Raw genomic sequence first — 6,337 nt, 5'->3', positions numbered from 1 at the left:
ATATTTGTAGGTTATATTGTTGCATATTCTTAGAGTAGTAAGACTTTGTAAAAGGAGAACATAATAAATGCAGTAGGACTTCGTTAATATTCTTTTTTTTTAATTTTTTTTAATTTTTGAGAGAGCGTGAGTGAGCAGGGGAAGGGCAGAGAGAGAGGGAGAGAGGATCCCAAGCAGGTGCTGCGCTGTTAGCTCAGAGCCAGATGCAGGGCTCCAGCTCACCAATTGTAAATCATGACCTGAGCCGAAATTTGATGATAAATTGACTGAGCTACCCAGGTGCCCCTTTAGTTAACATTGTATATTTAATGAAAGTAATAATGACGTTTCTTTCTGTCCCATTACGCAGTAGAATATCTTTACTCTTTCAGTTTTCTTTTCCAATAATACTTATCTGAGTGGACTGCAACCCTTAGAACAGCTTTTTGTTTTATATAGTGATAAAATGAATGCAGTCAAAGGTGATATCACTGATTTGCTTCCCTGCTTTTATCAAGCCCAAGGATTACTCAGATTCTTGGTGGCATTCTAATGTGATAACATGAAGCTGAATATTGTCTCGATTAAAGCCTTGCAGAATGGATTTTACTTGTTAGGTTTTTGACTTGGATAGTTTCTAGATCTTGAAAATAGCGTTTGTTTGTTTGTTCTGAAGACCCTATTCGTCAATCAGGTCTTTGCATCTATAAATTCATAATACATTGCTATCTGTGTCCAAAATGTTCATTATTTTTGAACACTCTAGAGCACATTGGATGTCATCGTAAGTTAAACCTCCCTTTCTCAGGGACAATGATATTAAGCACATAGGTAATTTGAAATTGTGATATCGGGGCGCCTGGGTGGCGCAGTCGGTTAAGCGTCCGACTTCAGCCAGGTCACGATCTCGCGGTCCGTGAGTTCGAGCCCCGCGTCGGGCTCTGGGCTGATGGCTCGGAGCCTGGAGCCTGTTTCCGATTCTGTGTCTCCCTCTCTCTCTGCCCCTCCCCCGTTCATGCTCTGTCTCTCTCTGTCCCAAAAATAAATAAACGTTGAAATTGTGATATCAAAGCTAGACTCCAAATAGCTACTTTATTCAGAAAGAAACTGAGAATATCCTGTTAAATTTGTTGATTTAATTTTTTTAATTAAAAAAATGTTTAAATTTTAGAAAAAAAATTTGAGAGAGAGAGAGAGAGAGAGACCGTGAGTGGGGGAGGGGCAGAGAGAGAGAGAGAGAGAGAGAGAAAGAGAAAATCTTAAGCAGGCTCCACGCTCAACACAGAGCCCAACGTGGGGCTCTACCCCACAAGCCTGGGATCATGACCTAAGCTGAAGTCAAGAGTCGGAAGCTCAACTGTCTAAGCCACCCAGGTGCCCCTTGACTGCCCATTTCTGAATACATTTTGAATTCTGAATCAGTCCTTATTGCAAAAAAGTGAGTCTTTTTTAGGGGCACCTGGGTGGCTCAGTTGGTTAAGCGTCCAACTTCAGCTCAGGTCACGATCTCACAGCTCATGGGTTCCAGCCCCACATCAGGCTCTGTGCTGACAGCTCAGAGCCTGAACCCTGCTCCAGAATTTGTGTCTCCCTCTTTCTCTGTACCCCTCCCCTGCTCACACTCTGTCTTTCTCTCAAAAATGAATAAATGTTTTAAAAAAATGAGTGGTTTTTTGTTTTTTGTTTTTTGTTTTTTTTTTTTTTGCTGTATGAGGTTTTAGGAGCAGTCACTTCATACCTGTCTGGGCTCCTATGGCTTCTTCAAAGATCATCGGAGAGTTTTAGAGAAACAGTACCTAAGTTTCTGCCTTACTAGAATTGTTTTCTCCACTCTAATCTTCAATGCATTTCCAAATTAGAGGACATTTTTCTTTTGTCTATTTTGAAACTGATATTATGACGGTGAACTAAAAAAAACACCTTTTTTTCAAAGTTTATTTCTTTTATTTTTTTTTAATTTTTTTTCCCCAACGTTTATTTATTTTTTTTGGGACAGAGAGAGACAGAGCATGAACGGGGGAGGGGCAGAGAGAGAGGGAGACACAAAATCGGAAACAGGCTCCAGGCTCTGAGCCATCAGCCCAGAGCCTGACGCGGGGCTCGAACTCACGGACCGCGAGATCGTGACCTGAGCTGAAGTCGGACGCTTAACCGACTGCGCCACCCAGGCGCCCCAATTTTTTTTTTTAATTTTTTTAACGTTTATTCATTTTTGAGAGACAGAGAGAGACAGAGCATGAGTGGGGAAGGGGCAGAGAGACAGGGCGTCACAGAATCTGAAGCAGGCTCCAGGCTCTGAGCTGTCAGCACAGAGCCCGACGCGGGGCTCGAACCCACAAACTGTGAGACCATGACCTGGGCCGAAGTCAGACGCTCAACCAACTGAGCCACCCAGGCGCCCCTATTTCTTTTATTTTGAGAGAGAGAGTGTGTGAGAGAGAGAGGGAGAGAGAGAGAGAGGAGAATCCCAAGCAAGATCCACACTGCCAGCACAGAGCCCAAAGTGGGGCTCGAACCCATGAACTATGAGACAATGATCTGAGCCAAAGTCAAGAGTCAGATGCTTAACTGACTGAGCCACCCACGCGTTTATTAGAGCGGTTTTAGGTTCAAGCAAAATTGAGAGAAGGGTACATGATTTCCTATATATCCTCTGCCACCTCAGATATATAGCATCCTGATTAGCAACATCCCTCACCAGAGTGATACATTGTTACCAATAATCCCAGTGCCTGTAGTTCATCTTTGGGTTCACTCTTGGTCCTGTACATTTTATGGGTTTGGACACATACAGAATGAATGTATCCATCATTACAGTATCATACAGAGTAGTTTTACTGCCCTACAAGTCCACTGTGCTCTGTCTCCTCCTCTCTCCTTCTCTCACCTCCTGGGAACCACTGATCTTTAGTGTCTTCCATAGTTTTACCTTTTCCGTAATATATCATTGGAATCATACAGTGTGTCCCCTTTTCTGATTGGCTTTTTCCGCTTAGTAATATGAATTTATGGTTCCTCCGTATCTTTTTATGGCTTTATATCTCACTTCTTTTTAATGCTGCATAATATTCCATTATCAGTTTGTTTATCCATTCACATACATCTTGGGATTTCCAAGTTTTGAATTATGAGTAAAGCTGCTATAAACATCTCTGTGCAGACTGTTTGCTCATTGATGGCTACATGGTGACTTCTAATTAATTCTCGACTTTATTGAGATGTAATTGACACATATTGGGTAAATTTAAGGTGTACAATGTGATGATTTGGTGTATGTATATATTGCAACATGCCTACCACAATACAGTCGACACCCTTTTAACCCTTTACCTCACCATTTTTTAAGTTTATTTATTTTGAGAGAGAGCGAGAATCCCAAGCGGGCTCCGTACTGCCAGCACAGAGCCCAATGTGGGGTCAACTCACAAACCGTGAGATCATGACCCAAGTCAAAGTCGGACACCTAACTGACTAGCCACCCAGGTGCCCTTCACCATTTTTTGTTGTTGTTACAGTGAGAACATTAGAGCTCTACTTTCATAGCCACTTTCTTTTTTTTTTTTTTTTATTTAAAAATTTTTTTTTTCAACGTTTATTTTATTTTTGGGACAGAGAGAGACAGAGCATGAACGGGGGAGGGGCAGAGAGAGAGGGAGACACAGAATCGGAAACAGGCTCCAGGCTCTGAGCTATCAGCCCAGAGCCCGACGCGGGGCTCGAACTCACGGACCGCGAGATCGTGACCTGGCTGAAGTCGGACGCTTAACCGACTGCGCCACCCAGGCGCCCCATCATAGCCACTTTCAAGTATACAATATTGTTAATTATAGTCACCATAATGTATACTAGATACTCAGAATTTACATCTTTTTTTTTTTAATTTTTTTTTCAACGTTTATTTATTTTTGGGACAGAGAGAGACAGAGCATGAATGGGGGAGGGGTAGAGAGAGAGGGAGACATAGAATCGGAAACAGGCTCCAGGCTCTGAGCCATCAGCCCAGAGCCTGACGCGGGGCTCGAACTCACAGACCGCGAGATCGTGACCTGGCTGAAGTCGGACGCTCAACGGACTGCGCCACCCAGGCGCCCCAGAATTTACATCTTATAACCGGAAGTTTATATTCTAACCGACATCTCTCCATTTCTCCCACTACTCAGCCCCTGGCAACCACCATTCTCTCGAGTTCCATGTCTTTAGGTTCCACACGTAAGTGAGATCATACAGTGTTTGTCTTTATCTGTCTGACTTATTTCACTTAGCATAATGCCCTCAAGGTCCACAGGTCCAACCATGTTTCTACAAAAGGCAGGATTTCCTTCTTTGTGACTAGTATTCTAATACATATATTAGAATATTATATGTTAACATAGTTATATTAATATTATATTATATTAATATATAATAGTATATATTATATATTACATATTATATATTATATAACTATAATATAGTTATATTAATAGTTATATGTCAATATGGTTATATTAATATATTATATTAATATATAATATTATATATTATATTATATAACTATAATATAGTTATACTAATATTATATTAATATTAATTGTATTAATATTATATATTAATATAGTTAATATTAATCTATACATATATAGAATATTATATATATAATCTCACATTTAGCTTTATATATAATATTTTCTTTATCCATTCATATGTTGGTGGACACTTAGGTTGTTTCCATGTCTTGGCTATTATGAATAATGCTGTCATGAACATGGGTGTGTAACTATCTCTTTGAGCTAACGATTTCATTTCCTTCAGACATATGCCCAGAAATGGGATTGCTGGTAGTTCCATTTTCAGTGTTTTTGAGGAGCCTTCATACAATTTTCCATAGTGGCTGTATCAGTTGACATTCCCACCTACAGTGCACAAGCGTTCTACTTTCCCCACGCCCTTGCCAACATTTGTTATCACATGTCTTTATTATGATAGTTACATTAACAGGTGTGAGGTGATATATCAGATCGGTTTCAATTTGCATTTCCCTGATGATTAGTGATGTTGAGCATCAATTGGCCATCTCTATTTCTTCTTTGGGAAAATGTCCATTCAAGTCCTCTGCCCGTTTTTAAATTTATATATGTTGGATATTAACCCCTTGCCATATAGATGATTTGCAAATATTTTCTCCCGTTCCATGGGTTGCCTCTTCATTTTGTCATCTCTTTTGCTGTGCAGAGCATTTTGGTTTGATATAGTCCCCCTTGTTCATTTTTGCTTTTGGTGATTGTGCTTTTGGTGGCATATCCAAAAAATTATGGCTGAGACCAAAGTGGAGGAAATTATTCCCTAGGTGTTCTTTTGGAATCTTTATGGTTTTGGGTCTTGTTAAGTCCGTAATCCATTTTGAGTTAATTTTTGTGAGTGGTGTAAGATAGAGGTCCAATTTCATTCTTTTCCCTGTGGATAGCCAGTTGTCCCAGCACCATTTACTGAAGAAACTATCCTTTCCCTCTTGATTATTCTTGGCTGCCTTGACAAACATTAGCTTACTGTATATGCGGGGATTTATTTCTGGGCTCTTGTTTCTGATCCATTGGTCTATGTGCCTGTTTTTATGGTAGTTACCATATCATTTTGATTACTGTCACTTTGTAGTATAGTTTTAGATCAGGAAGCATGATGCCTCTGCTTAGTCCTTTTTTAGGATTGCTTTGGCTATCTAGGGACTTTTGTAGTTCCACACAAATTTTAAGATTTTTTTTTTCTATTTCTGTGAAAAATGGCATTGGAATTTTGATAGATATTGCATCAAATCCCTACATGGCTTTGTGTAGTATAGACATTTTAACATTAAGTTTTCTGATCCATGAACATGGGCTCTATTTCCATTTATTTGTGACTTTAATTTCTTTCATCAAAATCTAATTTTGATATGTTGGATATTAACCAATATCTAAAGCTCTAGGCAGAGCTTTTACTTCTTTAGTTACATTCATATCTAGGCACTTTGGTATCTTTGATGCTGTTGTAAATGGGATTATTGTCTTTTTCAGCTAGTTCACTGTTGGTGTGTAGAAATGCAACTGAATTTAGCATGCTCATTTTGTATTTTAAAACTTTCTGGGTGGCTTAGTCGGTTAAGCGTCTGACTCTTGGTTTTGGCTCAGGGCATGATCTCACGATCATGTGAGTTGGAGCCCCACACTGGGGTCTGTGCTGGCAGCGCAGAGCCTGCTTGGGATTCTCTCTCTCTGTCTGTCCCTCCCTGCTTGCATGCACTGTCTTTCAAAATAAACATTTTTTTAAAGTCTTAAGCAAACGTAAGTTGGGATGACATTATCTATCTTTCCAGCCTGATACAGGAAATCTTTCTTTCTGGTTA

Source organism: Puma concolor, chromosome A2, assembly GCF_028749965.1.
Source record: "Puma concolor isolate L17-30 chromosome A2, mPumCon1.1.hap2, whole genome shotgun sequence".
Lineage (NCBI taxonomy): Eukaryota > Metazoa > Chordata > Mammalia > Carnivora > Felidae > Puma > Puma concolor.
Note: the sequence above shows the minus strand (reverse complement) of the source record.